The sequence below is a fragment of the Monodon monoceros genome, unplaced genomic scaffold, assembly GCF_005190385.1.
Source record: "Monodon monoceros isolate NGI ecotype Baffin Bay Population unplaced genomic scaffold, NGI_Narwhal_1 Super_Scaffold_20, whole genome shotgun sequence".
NCBI classification, from domain to species: Eukaryota; Metazoa; Chordata; class Mammalia; order Artiodactyla; family Monodontidae; genus Monodon; species Monodon monoceros.
The window spans coordinates 9,389,208-9,403,557 of record NW_021703777.1 but is presented as its reverse complement, the minus strand read 5'-3'; the positions used below and the strand labels follow the sequence as shown (position 1 = coordinate 9,403,557).

General features: G+C 36.3%; 1 protein-coding gene across 4 annotated transcripts in view; it reads right to left on the bottom strand.

Annotated features, from left to right (window-relative positions):
• The window catches only part of CCSER1 (coiled-coil serine rich protein 1), a 1,246,259-nt gene that overhangs the window by 1,144,726 nt on the left and 87,183 nt on the right, over positions 1 to 14,350 (bottom strand). The window contains exon 1 of one of the 4 annotated variants that reach the window (XM_029234579.1): positions 5,168 to 5,482. The exons of the other annotated variants lie outside the window; for them this stretch is intronic. The gene's annotated coding sequence lies outside the window, so the exon portion shown is untranslated. Of the gene's footprint in view, positions 1 to 5,167; positions 5,483 to 14,350 lie in introns of those variants that run through there. 4 annotated transcript variants of the gene reach the window in all.

Below are 14,350 nucleotides of genomic sequence, written 5' to 3'. Positions count from 1 at the left end.
TCCCTTCTCAATAAACTGCACCATCATCCACCAAAATACTAAAAAAAGTCAATGGGGTTATCCAGGATTCCTCTTTCTTTTTATTGAAGTATAGTTAATTTACAATGTTGTGTTAGTTCCTGGTGTACAGCAAAGTGATTCAGTTATACATATATATGTATAATCTTTTTCATATTCTTTTCCATTATGGTTTATTACAGGATATTGATATAGTTCCCTGTGCTATACAGTAGGTCTCTGCTGTTTATTTTATATACTGTATTTTGAATCTGCTAATCTCAAACTCCAAATTTATCCCTCCCCCACCCCCTTTCCCCTTTGGTTACCATAAGTGTGTTTTCTATGTCTGTGGGTCTGTTTGTTTTGTAAATAAGTTCATTTGTATCATACTTTAGATTCCACATATAAGTGATATCCTATGATATTTGTCTTTCTCTGACTTACTTTCCCTAGTATGATAATCTCTAGGTCCATCCATGTTGCTTCAAATGGCATTTTCATTATTTTTTATGGCTGATTAATAGTCCATTGTGTGTGTGTGTGTGTGTGTACCACACCTTCTTTATTCATTCATCTGTCCATGGACATTCAGGTTGCTTCCACATCTTGGTTATTGTAATATGCTGCGATGAACATCGGGGTGCATGTATCTTTTCGAATTAAAGTTTTCTCTAGATATATGCCCAGGAATGGGATTGCTGGATCATATGGTAACTTTATTTTCAGTCTTTTAAGGAACCTCCATACTGTGCTCCACAGTGACTGTATCAATTTCCATTCCAACCAACAGTGTAAGAGGGTTCCCTTTTCTCAGCACCCTCTCCAGCATTTATTGTTTGTAGATTTTTTGATGATGGCCATTCTGACCAGTGTGAGGTTATACCTCATTGTAGTTTTGATTTGCATTTCTCTAATAATTAGTGGTGTTGAACATATTTTCATGTGCCAATTGGCCATCTGTATGTCTTCTTTGGTGAAATGTCTATTTAGGTCTTCTGCCCATTTTTGGATTTGGTTGTTTTTCTGTTATTGAGTTGTATGAGCTATCTGTATACTTTGGAAATTAAGCCCTTGAAGGTTGCATAGTTTGCAAATTATTGTCTCCCATTCTGTAGATTGTCTTTTCATTTTGTTTATGGTTTCCTTTGCTGTGCAAAAGCTTGTAAGTTTGATTAGGTCCCATTTGTTTATTTTTGCTTTTATTTCTATCGCCTTGGGAGACTAACCTAAGAAAACACTGCTAAGACTTATGTCAGAGAATGTTTCACCTATGTTCTCTTCTAGGAGTTTTATGGTGTCATGTCTTATATTTAAGTCTTTCAGCCATTTTGAGTTTATTTTTGTGTATGGTATGAGGTAATTTTCTAGCTTCACTGAGTTACATGCAGCTGTCCAGCTTTCCCAACACTACTTGCTGAAGAGACTGTCTTTTCTCCATTGTATATTCTTGCCTCCTTTGTCAAATATTAATTGACCGTAGGTGTGTGGGTTTATTTATGGGCTCTCTATTCTGTTCCATTGATCCATGTCTGTTTTTTGTGACAGTATCATGCTGTTCTGATTACTGTAGCTTTGTACTACTGTCTGAAATCTGGGAGGGTCATGCCTCCAGTTTTCCTCAGGATTGCTTTGGCAATTCTGGGTTTTTTATGGTTCCATATCAATTTTAGGATTATTTGTTCTAGTCCTGTGAAAAATGTCATGGGTAATTTGATGGGATCACGTTAAATCTGTAGATTGCTTTGGGTACTATGGTCATTTTAACAATATTAATGCTTCCAACAGGATCCCTCTTTTTACTCACCACCCACATCTAATCCTTGCCTCCACAATCACACTCCACAGACACACAAGAGTTACCTTCATGTCCATTTTCTGATTAATTCCATATGGTTGCTTCTAGTTGCACATAAATTCTATACCCTTACGTGACCTGACCCAGGCCTGCCTTCCAACCTCATCACCACCACTCTACTATTTCTATCAGGAACCACTCTACTATTTCTATCAGGAACACTTAGGTTCTTTGCCCTGATTAACAACCTCCTTCCCCAGTCTCAGATGTCATGTGACTGACTCTTTTTGGCCAGTAAAACCTGTTTTAAATATCACATCCTTAGGAGACCTTCCCTGACTAACCAATCCAAAGAGGCTGCTCAGTCACTCTCAGCCACATTACCTCATTTTAATTTTCTACCACTGAACTTCTGAATACCTGATATTTTTATTGCTTTTTTTCTGAACTGATTATTGGTGTCCTTCCAACTAGAAAATAATCTTCCTGAAAGCAAGGGTTGTGTCCATCTTGTTCACTGCTGTATCCCTAGTGACTAAAATACTAAGCACCAGCAGACACTCAATATTACAGAAATGAATGAATTTTTTTTGAGAACAAGACAAACATATTCATTTGTAATTCAGTCAGCAAGGCACTTAAAATTATAATGAAGTTCAGAAACAAAGATACATGGCAGCAAAGATGAGAATTTGAAATCAGACTAAACTGGGTTGAAATTCCATTTGTCAATTTTAAACTATGTGACCTTGAAAAATATTTGACTTGTCTGAGGTTTAATTTTCTCATGTTCAAAGTTAAGATACACACACGAACAAACACACATTATTTTTAAGCACAAAAAGTGCTGAAAATCAAAACTGTTATCTGTGAAATGCAACTGTGAAAATGCCAATGCTTCATAAAGGCTTTTTTCATTCCCTCACCAACCCACAATCAGCCACAAGATGTCAGGTGATCAATTGGTTTGTAATCCTAGTAAATAGTAATGCTCCCTTCTGTGAGAGGGATAACTATTTTAGGATGACTGAATATTTAGAGATCAGTCTTAATCATCTTCTCTATAACTTCTGTCTATATTTATCCCCTGAGAAAAAAAAGTTAAGTTACTTGTTCTGTCCAATTTCTCTAGGTTACTAGAGTCCTTCTGGTTAAAAATATTTCACAATGTGTTCTGGGACATTTTTATTAGATCGATAGGCCTAGCACTTCAAAGCTGAACATAATCATTGCAATTGACCATTTTACAAACACCAGAAGGAAGAGAGAATGTATGAAGTTGGCCTGAAGGAACTCAGTAAGAGGGTCAAAATCACTACACTATTTCAACTAAAAATTCTTCACATATAGATCAATACACTCACTTGAAAATGTAACACAAATATTACCTTGATGTATAATACTCATTTTTGTACAATTGTTCTGATTTTTATAATACATAGGAATAAAAACTCTACAGTTAATTCTTAAATAACAATGGGCTGTTATACGAGCATGTAATAAACACACTCACCAAAGAATGTCTTATTCCTGAACTCTGTGACTTATGAGAAGGAAACTAAAAGGAAGCAGATTAAAGATCCTAACACACCCATTAGCTTAGAGAAAAGGTCAGTCACCAGCAGCTTAACTCTTTCAGATGAAGAGACTAATTAACCTAAGAGCCCAAAACAACATCAGACTAAATTTTCCCAAGAACTAAAAGTCACTGTACATGTTTACCTTAAAAATAGAATTTAAAATGCTAATCACAGTTTTTAATAGCCATACTAGGGAACAAGTAGGCTTTCTGTGATAGTTAAAATCTCTTTGATTTTCTCCCCACAATATTCAGAAAATTAATCATCTTCAGTACATCAAATAATCTGCATCAAATAAACTTTGATATTTAAAACTGAAAGTAGCTGCATTTGTTCAGCAACTTCTTTGTTCCAGATACTTTTCATTTATTATTCTAGTTAATCCTCACAAAAACCTTATAGTGAGAGATGCTACTATTTTTATTTCGTAGATTAAGAAACATGGTTTACTGAGATTACTTAACTTGGCTAAATTCATATAGCTAATGATAGAGCTGGAATTCAAACCCAGGTCATGTAACTCTAAAGCTCGTTCTCTATTCACTCAGCCATGATGCATATTACTAAGGAATTTTTAGAGCTTAGACTTGCTTCTGGATCCTTCTGGCAAAGCATTTAACCTCTTCCCGATATCACACCACCTCACTGTAAAAAATTTGATGAATTTTTCTAATGTTGGACCATTTGTCAGGGCTCTTACTAAAGAGAATGCAATATTTCTTATTCCAAACTTGCAAAATATGCATATTATCATAATGGACTAATCTTGTCAAGAAGTTCAGAAACCAAGTCTATCAAACATCTTGTTAGAATTACCAAAACCTGATTTCATAATACTCCCCCTACTCATAGAATAATCAGATGTTTAATCTATAATATTTATTATATAAGTAACCTCTGTGTACAGCCTCCCTCATTAAGAGAAAATGCTGACACAACCTTTAAGTAGCTTACTTTCTAATTGAAGAGGTAAGAAATAAACCTGAAAATACTCAGTATATTTATTGGTATAATGAGATGATAGAAAATGGAAGGAAAATGTGAAAATTCACTATTATGATTATTTTCATTCCTGTAATATTTAAGAAGTCACATTAGAGAAATAAGAATCTAGAAATAAGCCACAAAGATGAAATCAACACAAAATTGTTAGGCAAGCCATGAGGGAAACACAAAAATACCAGTGAAAGCCTCAATAGAAGAAGGAAGGTTCCCAGATTTAGGAAAGAAATGATTTTCAAAATTTATATTCACCTTGCTCACTCATATCACATTTTAGTTTTCAACTACTTTAGAGGGAACAGAAGTAAAAGCTGAGTGACTATAAATCGAATAGAAATTACCAGCTGAATTTTCAGTCTTTAAATTCAACATGGAAGTTATTAAAATTATCAATTCCTTAACATCTAAAGAAGTAAATGCTTTAATTATTTTTAACTTTTAGAAGCCAAACTGTGTACTGGAATGGGCCTGGCTTTGGGGATGTGCAAACCAGAATTGGTATCTCTGTTCATACTTTTGGCTGTGCGACCATGTGCAAATCTCCTGTTGTGTCTGAACTTCCGTTTAAAACTAAGAGGTCCCAAATAATGTGTATCTTAGAGGAAAAATCGGTAAAGACAATCAATTCTGCGCATATCAGTCTTGTACTTAAGAGTACACTCAATAAATGGTATAATTACATGTTACCCTTTATAACCAAAGGAAAAATAAACTTATTGTTTTCAAGCTTCAAGTTCACAGAGCCACGGAAATGATGCATTTTGTGAATGCCTGTTAATTGATAACCTACCATTTATTAGCCCCATGTTCTTTTTCATCATTTAATTCTTTCTTCACTCTTTTTTGTTTAAATGAGTTAGGTATTTTTGACTCAATTATTTCGTACGTTTCTTGGTACTGTGGCAGAAACAAACAAAATATCTACAGTTAAAAAGCTAAAGACTTCAAGCTCCTTAAAATTGGGAGTAGTATCTTATATTGCTCCTACGTCCCCCTCAACATTTAATACTTTGTTATATTCATAGTAGATGGAGATGAATTCATAGACCTTATTATCACGTATTGAATTCAGGGTTAGTAGATTTTACCTTAATGTTACAAGATTTCAGAAAATGCTTTCACAGCAAAGCATATTTCTTTTCCTATAGTTATTCCATTACTCATTTTATAAGGGTGGATCATAATGGCTTTTATAGCATCGCCTATTTTCCACACGACAAATGAACCATTTGTACTAAGTATTAGCTTTTCAGTGCTTATGTTCCTGAAACACTCTTTTAAAAATGTAATTGCAAGCAATTTATCTGTTGGATTTATTCATGTTGGAAATTTTTTAACATGTATGATAAAATACTCCCTCCTTCCTTCTTTTACCTAAAGGGGGTAGAAAAAGCACCCACCCTGAGGAAAGATTATAAATACAAAACAAATTGTCAAGCAATTACAGTATTTCCATCAAAGACTTTTTTTTTCTTTAACTTAAGAAAGAATAAACCACTTATAATAAAACTGTTCTATGTCCTGGGTGCTAGAAAAAAAATTTGCTTGCCAGTGTTAATTCCTATGTTAAAGCAGTAACACACATAAATATTGTGAGCGATTTAGCACACAGCTGTTACTGTGGTTCACAATAAACCAGTTTTATGAAAGAATTATTAATTGGTATACATCTTTTTAAACACCTTGACACATAGATACCTGTATACCTCTCTCTTACATACACATAGTTGACAGCTCATTGATATATGATTACAACAGTATATGAATATAAATGCAAATAATAGCATCTATAGAACACCAGGAAGCAGTCACTAATAATAACTTTTTCTCACCTTAACTACAATAATAGTTGTACTAATAGCAGAGAAAAAAATACCTAGTAAAAAACTCATCTATGCACTTGCATGTTCCTCAGTGCCTCAAAATCAATATCGCTCTTTAGCTTTGCCAAATGAACTGCGTGCTATTTCTAATTCAGACTCTAGGGGTAAATAGTTTCCTCACTTGCTTATAAAAGAGATCTAAATAGCTCAAATTAGAATAGAGTTTATTGATATTCCATGAGTCTTTCCCACTGAGGTTGCTCAAACACTTAATCTAAAGAATTTGGGAATACATACAGTGGCATATGTAGAGGGGCTCCTATCCCACTTCAGAGAGCTATGCATGGTGTGTGAACAAGATACAGTGAAAACTAAGCACAGTCTTAAGCTCTCAGCTACTGAAAACATGGATAATGCGACTAATCAGGATAGACAAGTACAAGGGGCTAAAACTAGGGCACCTGTAGAGAACATGACATTCGTAACTGAATTATCGGTTTTGTTACAACATTAACTACAACTACATCTAAATGAGAGGCAATGTATGCCAGTTATGAATTAACTGCCCTCCAGCTCTGACTGCACCCTTCAATAGATATAGCCTCTGTGATCATAAGTGGAATTCCTTTAAGCATTTCTTCTTTATAATAAGCACAGTGTTGACCTTTCCTGATAGAGAAAGCTGGAGGGATGCTAGAGAAAGAAGGGGCTCTCCCGAGGTTTCTGCTGGTGGGGGGGGGGGAGATCAGTGGTCTGGATGTGACTGTGAACACATTCAGTGGAGCTCTACCCCAGCCACACATGGAGCCCAGAATGCATGACTCCTCGCCAATCTTACAACCCGCGCCAGTGCCAGAATTGTCTGCGTAGGCCTGGGTGCTACCTGTCTGAACTCCTGATCGTCCCACTGCAGGTCCTCAGTTCCTTTGCAGTGAGGACTCTACCCGACGAGCAGTCTGGAGGGGACCCACGCCCTCTGACACGCCATCTCTGGTTTGACTGCCAGGGTTCCTCCTGTTCTCTCTGCTGCCACGTTATCCAGCAACTGGGGACCACCTCCAGATGTGTGACCAAACCCATAAACTTCTCTGCTATCCAATGGGATGAATTATACCTCTTCTCCAAAGATCCGAACCTCTTCCAAGTTTGTCCTTCCTTGGTACACTCCCTTGACCCCTGGGTATTGCATAAGTTTCCCTATATCTCACAGTTACTCTGTTGTCACAATTTAATAATATTTTATATTTTTTATATTAAACTCTTGTTTAACCTCCTATGGTTTCCATCTCCTGGTTGGACTGACTGATCCACAATTCTACCAAAAGCTCATATCAAATCAATCTGTGATTCACATTTTGAAACAATTATAAGCTACAAATTAGAATAAATTATGAAATGATCAATTTATCTAAAAAGTAGTTAGAAATTAACTACACATAACAATACCAAGTAAATGAGTTATTTTTGAATATCAGCAAATAATGTGGCTTAAGTTTCAAATACATAGCAACAATCAATTTTTACATTAATGTGCCCATCTTTCTATACCAAAGATCAATACACAAAGTGCAGTACTTATCTCAGTATCACTGAAGTGATCAATATCCCTGGCTGTAACCTTCAAAAAAATTATTATTATTATTTTTTTGCGGTACGCGGGCCTCTCACTGTTGTAGCCTCTCCCGTTGCGGAGCACAAGCTCCGGACGCGCAGGCTCAGCGGCCATGGCTCATGGGCCCAGCCGCTCCGCGGCATGTGGGATCTTCCCAGACCGGGGCACGAACCCGTGTCCCCTGCATCAGCAGGGAGACTCTCAACCACTGCGCCACCAGGGAAGCCCCCCCAAAAAATAAAATTTTACAAAGATTAACTCCGATGGGTTTTAGGTGCATTGTTTCCTAATTAATGTTCAAAGTACACGTTTTATTATGTGAAACAATGGCCGAAAACTTTTTATTAGTGAATGTTACGATTCTACAGGAGAATCTACCAACATACTAATTAAAATGAACTGTTCGCAGAAGACTTCATTTCTCATAGAATTCAACTGGAGACAAAACAAATAAAATACAAAATGTTCTTCTTAGTTTTACAGGGACTGTATTTTTCAAACAATGTATCCTTGATTATTTCAAGGAGGGGAGAGAGAGAGAGGAAGAGAAAAAGGTGTGTGCACACGTGCACGCGTGTGTGTCTAAGTGGTAGGTACTACCCTTGGAAAGAAAAGTCATACCCAACAGGATAGCTCTGCTTCCAGCTCAGTATCACCTGGCAATATAAAATAATTTGAGGTAAAAACAAAAGCAGTAACAAAACCGGCATCTTAGACACTGTATCTCATGGAAAACGTTAGCTGTTGCATTATTTTACTTTTGGCAACGCTTGCTTTCCCCACAATTTGCAGAATGCCGGATTGAGCTCTCTAATGCCCCCCCCAAGCTTTACTTCATTAAGAACTTTCTGTAATCTAAAGGAAACGTGTTGTGAAGAACCTTAATCAGTCACCCAACAGAAGCAATGATTAATAGCTCCCCAGACTATTTGGTCACTGGCATGAAATTCCTGGAGTTTATAGTAGGATATCACCATACACCTGCTGCCCCATTATCCTAGGTAAACAATTGAAGTAATAGAAAGTACAAGGGCTTCAAAGAAAGGTTTGACTTTTTGAGCTATAGTAATTTTTTTTTACAAACAATGTATTTTGACAGCATTTTCTATTTCTTATCAGCACCCCGGGAAAATATAGGCTCTCATTACCAGCACCTCGTCTAGGAATATTCTGTTTCTGCTGTTGAAGGCTCTGATAAACATACAATCACTTTAACAAACACTCTGGGGAGCAGGACATACAATTTTGATTAAGAAAACTGTTGAATATTAACTAGGTGTGCTCACTGAGACAATAGCTGAGCAACTTGTCCTTGAAAAACATTACACCAAACCTATTCTCAGGGAAAAATTGTTGGTTTTTGACAGCTGCCATGGCTCTGGAAACCTAAAATGCACCTTATTATTACAGTAGCAGGCTTTCAATAAAATCACCATAATTAAGGTGCTGTCATTATTTTCAATTTAAAAGTTCTCCCTTCACAGGTTACTGAATTCAGACATTAAAAAAATCCACTCTGTAGTAGCATTCGGTAGCATTTCCATTTCCAGGGATTCCCTAAACCATTTATGGTTTAATTGATTGTTTTCCAAATCATTGTTTTGCTGTTTTAATTTTCTAAGGATTTATGAACTCAAGTTTTCTATGGTTGTATATAATAAAGATAAAAATAATTTCAATATATAGGATAAAGTAGTTAGTATTTCCTTGAAAAGCTATTGAGAAATATTCCCACCAGTCTACTCCAATATGAACTCTGAATTCAACTACTTGCAAACCTTATCTGCCTAAACAGGTTTACAGCATAAGGCAGAATAAAACTATCTAGCAAAGGATCAGCCATTTCTTACACATACTGTTGAAATGAAATGGAAACATTAAGTGCAGATAACAGAAAGGATATTAAATACTAATAGACACTAATATTTATAAATGTCATTTGTCATCCTACAAACTTTTAAGAGCTCTTCCTCTACAATTTTAACTACATTAGAACATTAGCACCTTTATGGAAGAGGCATAAATCCTCACTAAAAACTAAAAAATAAGGAGGATCAGAAATACAAGGCAACTATATTTTATTTTTCTCTGTACTGCTTCTGGAATTTTATTTTATCCAGAGATAGAGTTCTTTACAATATACTCTGGCATGTATCTCAGAAAATAACAAAACATGTATCTATGTATGATGTTTAAACACAATAACATTATTAGGTTTTTCATATACTAACATTTTTCTTTCACTCCAATTTTAAAATTTTTAAAAATCAATTAAGAAAAAATGTACATTACACACGTAAAAAACATCCTAACGTGTATGTATTAGGATAACTTTAAATATATAAATACATTCAAAATTCACATATTTACATTTATTAAATAAACTAAATTCCTCATGCAATTTACTGGAAATAAAAGTACTGAATGCAAATTCATTCTATAAATCCATACATCTGACGAATCAAGAAGCTCACCCTGTCAGAAACGTATGTGTTTAAGTTATTATTTACCAATCCCCCTTTTCTTAATTAATAAAACATAAAGCAAGTGAAACAGGTGAAGGAGATTAAAGAGGTACAAACTTCTGGTTGCAAAATAAATGAGTCACCTTGCAAAATGTACACTGTGCGGAATATAGTTAATAATAATGCTGTATCTCTGTAGGGTGACAGATGGTAACTAGACTTATCGTGGTTATCATTTTGAAATGTATAGAAATATCAAAGCACTATGCTGTGTAATAGAAACTAACATAGTGTTGTAAGTCAATGATACTCTAATCATATCTTGATAAAACTGGAAGAAAAAACATAAAATTCTCAATTATTATGGCAGGTAGAATGGAAATATAAGCTTGCACTGTACTCAAACAAGAAAATTGACTGCTTTATCCCTAAGGGAAAAAAACAGTCCTTAAGAAGAGGATCCTGACCAGGATCCTGATACAACTGTTTTTTTTCTTTCTACACTAGATGTAAGCAATAAAAGAAAAGAAAAAGAAACACTTCCAGCATAGAACTAAGAGCTCTTTTCCCCCATATGCTTTTCTCAATTAAAAACTTCAAACAGGTTTTTGCTTTCAGTTAAGATGGTAAAGAATTCTGCAATGTGACATTCTTTTCCCTCAGTTAAAAATTCCTTATTTTTTATGTTTTTAACGAGTTGATGTTTGTAAATTTTCATGCTATTTCCTTATTTTCCAGCTTTGAGACAACGGTGCCCTCCTTTTGAGTTAGGGTTGGAAGCAAAAGTAAAAAAGAATCACCCCGCCAACAAAATCACCTTGTCCCTGGAAGCCTTCTGATATGAGTTGTATGAATATTGATAGAGCTTCAAAGAAAGATTTGACTTTTTAAGGTTATTTTTAATTATTTTTTCTTACAAATAATGCAAATCAAACTGAAACCACCCTTGCTAGAGACCAAAGATGTTTATAGCAATTCTTTAATAATTAGCATGATTCAATTCTTGCACAGCTAAGTATATGTTCATGATTATAAAATATAAGGGCTCTTTATATTTTTCAAACTGAAATATCCAGTGTAGTGGGGCTTCCACATTAAGATTGAATTATGTTCATTCTAAGGTTCAAGTGTCTATGCTCATGTTTCCAGGGCTGGTGGGGCATTGCATGAAAGAAGAAAGAGCCTCTGAAGAAAAGAAATCTCTAAAGAAAAAAGAGAAAAGAGAACCGAAGTACATGTGTTTGGTTCAAGGCCAGTTGCCCCAGATGTTGGGGAAGATAAAACATACCTCCCATCGTCTTCCATACCAGGCTCCGTGGACGTAAGCCTGAGTCCTACAGCAAAGGATCTACAGGTAATGAGCAAGTGAAATCTACAAGCAGCTGCTTGTCTACAGAATCACCCTGAGACCCCGAGAGCCCAAGGCGTCAGCAGGGCTGGCAGTGTTGGCAGCAGCACTAATGACAGCAGCAGTGCAGTCAGTGATAACAGCACGTTTGGCAACAAGGAGAGTTCCTTCAGCTACCTGCACGTCAGCTCCCTGCACCTTGGGCATCCACAGCCTGTGTCGCAACGGCAGCAGAGCAGCAGCAGCAGAGTGTCTTCCATGCTGACTAGTGGCACTTTTGACTCTCAGTGACTGACAGAACAGAAAAGCAAGTAGGAGAACAGAAATGTCAAGGTAACACAACAGTTATGACAGCGCAGACCTTGCAGCCAGCCACAGCTAAGTTAAAACCCAGGCACCGCCATGTTTATGCACCACAGTGACATGGGTCATATTATTCAACCTCTCTAACGCTCAGATTTCCTGAGTGCAAAATGGAAACAATAATATCCCACATCTAATATGACTGTTGTGATATTAATGGGGTAATTTACTTGAAGAACTTGGGGTACTATCTGGCAGATGATAGAGGCTCAATAAAGGTGGCTTTAAAAATAGAAGGCAAATCAAAAACTCCATGTGCCATGAGAGCAATGTCTGATTACTAAATATCACGTGATATACCCAGGGATTCCAGAATTTATCTCAAAAGAACATGAGAGAAGTCGGAGTGCACATGACCACAAAGGCATGCTATATTCTGGCTGCCTGTCTAAACAGAGGAGGTCTGGGAAACACAGGCTGGCCTAATGATCATATCTTCTGAATTTTTTAATTTCAAACCTTCAAAGTAAGCATTTGTTTTACATTCATTTGACATAAGCACAACATTAAAAAACTTTAAGGAACTTCATTCCAACTCAAGATTAATAAGATAATTTCAGTACATTTTAATTTCCTCTGGAATTCCACATATATTCAAGAGATGCATAATTTAATAGGGTCCATATTTCAAAGCTGATTATTATTGTTACTTTGTTATGTGCTAATTATGTAAGATCTGGATGCAATGGAAGATTATTTTCCAAATTATAATAAATACCACCAGAATTGACACTTTTTCTATACTGCTTTCTTTAATCATCTTCAATATTGGTGCTATCTGTCCAGAAAACATGTGTGTTGCATAGACATCTTTTACTAGATACCGATGTATTTCCATCTTTTTGTGCCGTTTAATAGATTTAAATTACTGCAGATTGTTACAAATATTAGCAAATGAATTACATTTGAAGACCAAATGCAAATCACCTTTGCAATTTTGAAGAAAATATTTCCCAAAATATAAAGTTTGTGATTTAGACAGGTGCCTTCTCTACCCCAAAAGGTATTTCTTGCCTTACTTCTTAGAATTGCTATAAAATGATTATCCAACTCCACCTGGGAGCCATTAGATGGAACAGCATGATATTATAGGATTGCTGAGTTAGAAGAGACCTTAAAATTTTTCTAAACTGACCCATCTCTCAGTTTAGTTTTGTCCATCGCATCTTGCTCGGATCCTAACAGAAGCAGATGCTAAGCCAGAATTTAGGAATAAAGATGTTTATTGAAGACTAACACCTATGAATGATAAAGAGGAAGAGAAGAGGATAATGCATGGGAAGCCTTCTCAGACCACAAAGCAGATCCTACGCTTCTGAAAGACGGTAAGAAGAAGAATCAAGGAGAACAGTATAAGAAATGCAGTGCAGATCTCAGGAAGTCTTGACCAACCTAATAACGGAGAGCTGCAGAGCAAAGACAGGGCACAGGAGAGGCTTGCACTGGCAGAAATAGCCAGGCTCTGTCAATGGCTGGAAGACAACCTGAAGAGCACTGCCTTAGCTCGAATGCTACAAAGGATTCTAAAGGTTCTGCAGCTATATCCGTCAGCTAATTATACTCCTCACAGCTGAAAAATAAGTAGTTTCTTGAAAGAAGGTCAAGTAGCATGACTCCATGACTGCCACGCATCTGAGCATGGTGGTAAGTTAAAGCACTCTGACTCTCCAGCAATGGAGAGTATGTTGTCTTCATCAGGTGCCCCTGCCATTTGTGACAGTCCACTACATAGGACAATTCCATGTTTAATTTAAATGTGAGGAAAGTTTCGTTACTCATATGTGGCTTCTGATCATTTTTTATCTTTCCATGCCTTGAATTCTCAAAAGCAACTATATTCCTCTTACCAAACCAGCCTTCAGATAGTTGAAAATGATGTTCTTATCCCACATGAATTTTCATTTGTCCAGTTTTAACACTCCAAATCCATTAAATTTCTCTGAATTCCCTTTTCTAGAGGACCTAGAACCTCACCTTGGCTGAGGTCTCAGTACCTTGGTATGAGAATAAAGATGACAGAAAATAATACTCATCTTCAGTCTCTGAAGGACAAAATAAATTTGTAAGTCAGTGAGGATTTCCGGCATCTACTTCTATTTAACAAAATATCCCAAAACTTAATAGCGTAAAAAAAATAAGCATTTATTTGCTTATGATTCTACAATCTGAGCTAGGCTCGGCTGGCTGGGTTTATTGACTAGTCTCACTTAGGTCACTGATGGAGAAGCAGTCTTCTGGGGGCACATATGGGGCTGAAATCCAAGATGACTTCAATGATACGCTTGGTGCTTCAGATGCGATGGCCAGAACAGATGCGGGCTAACCATGCATATCTATCTCTCTCTCTCTCTCTCTCTCTCTC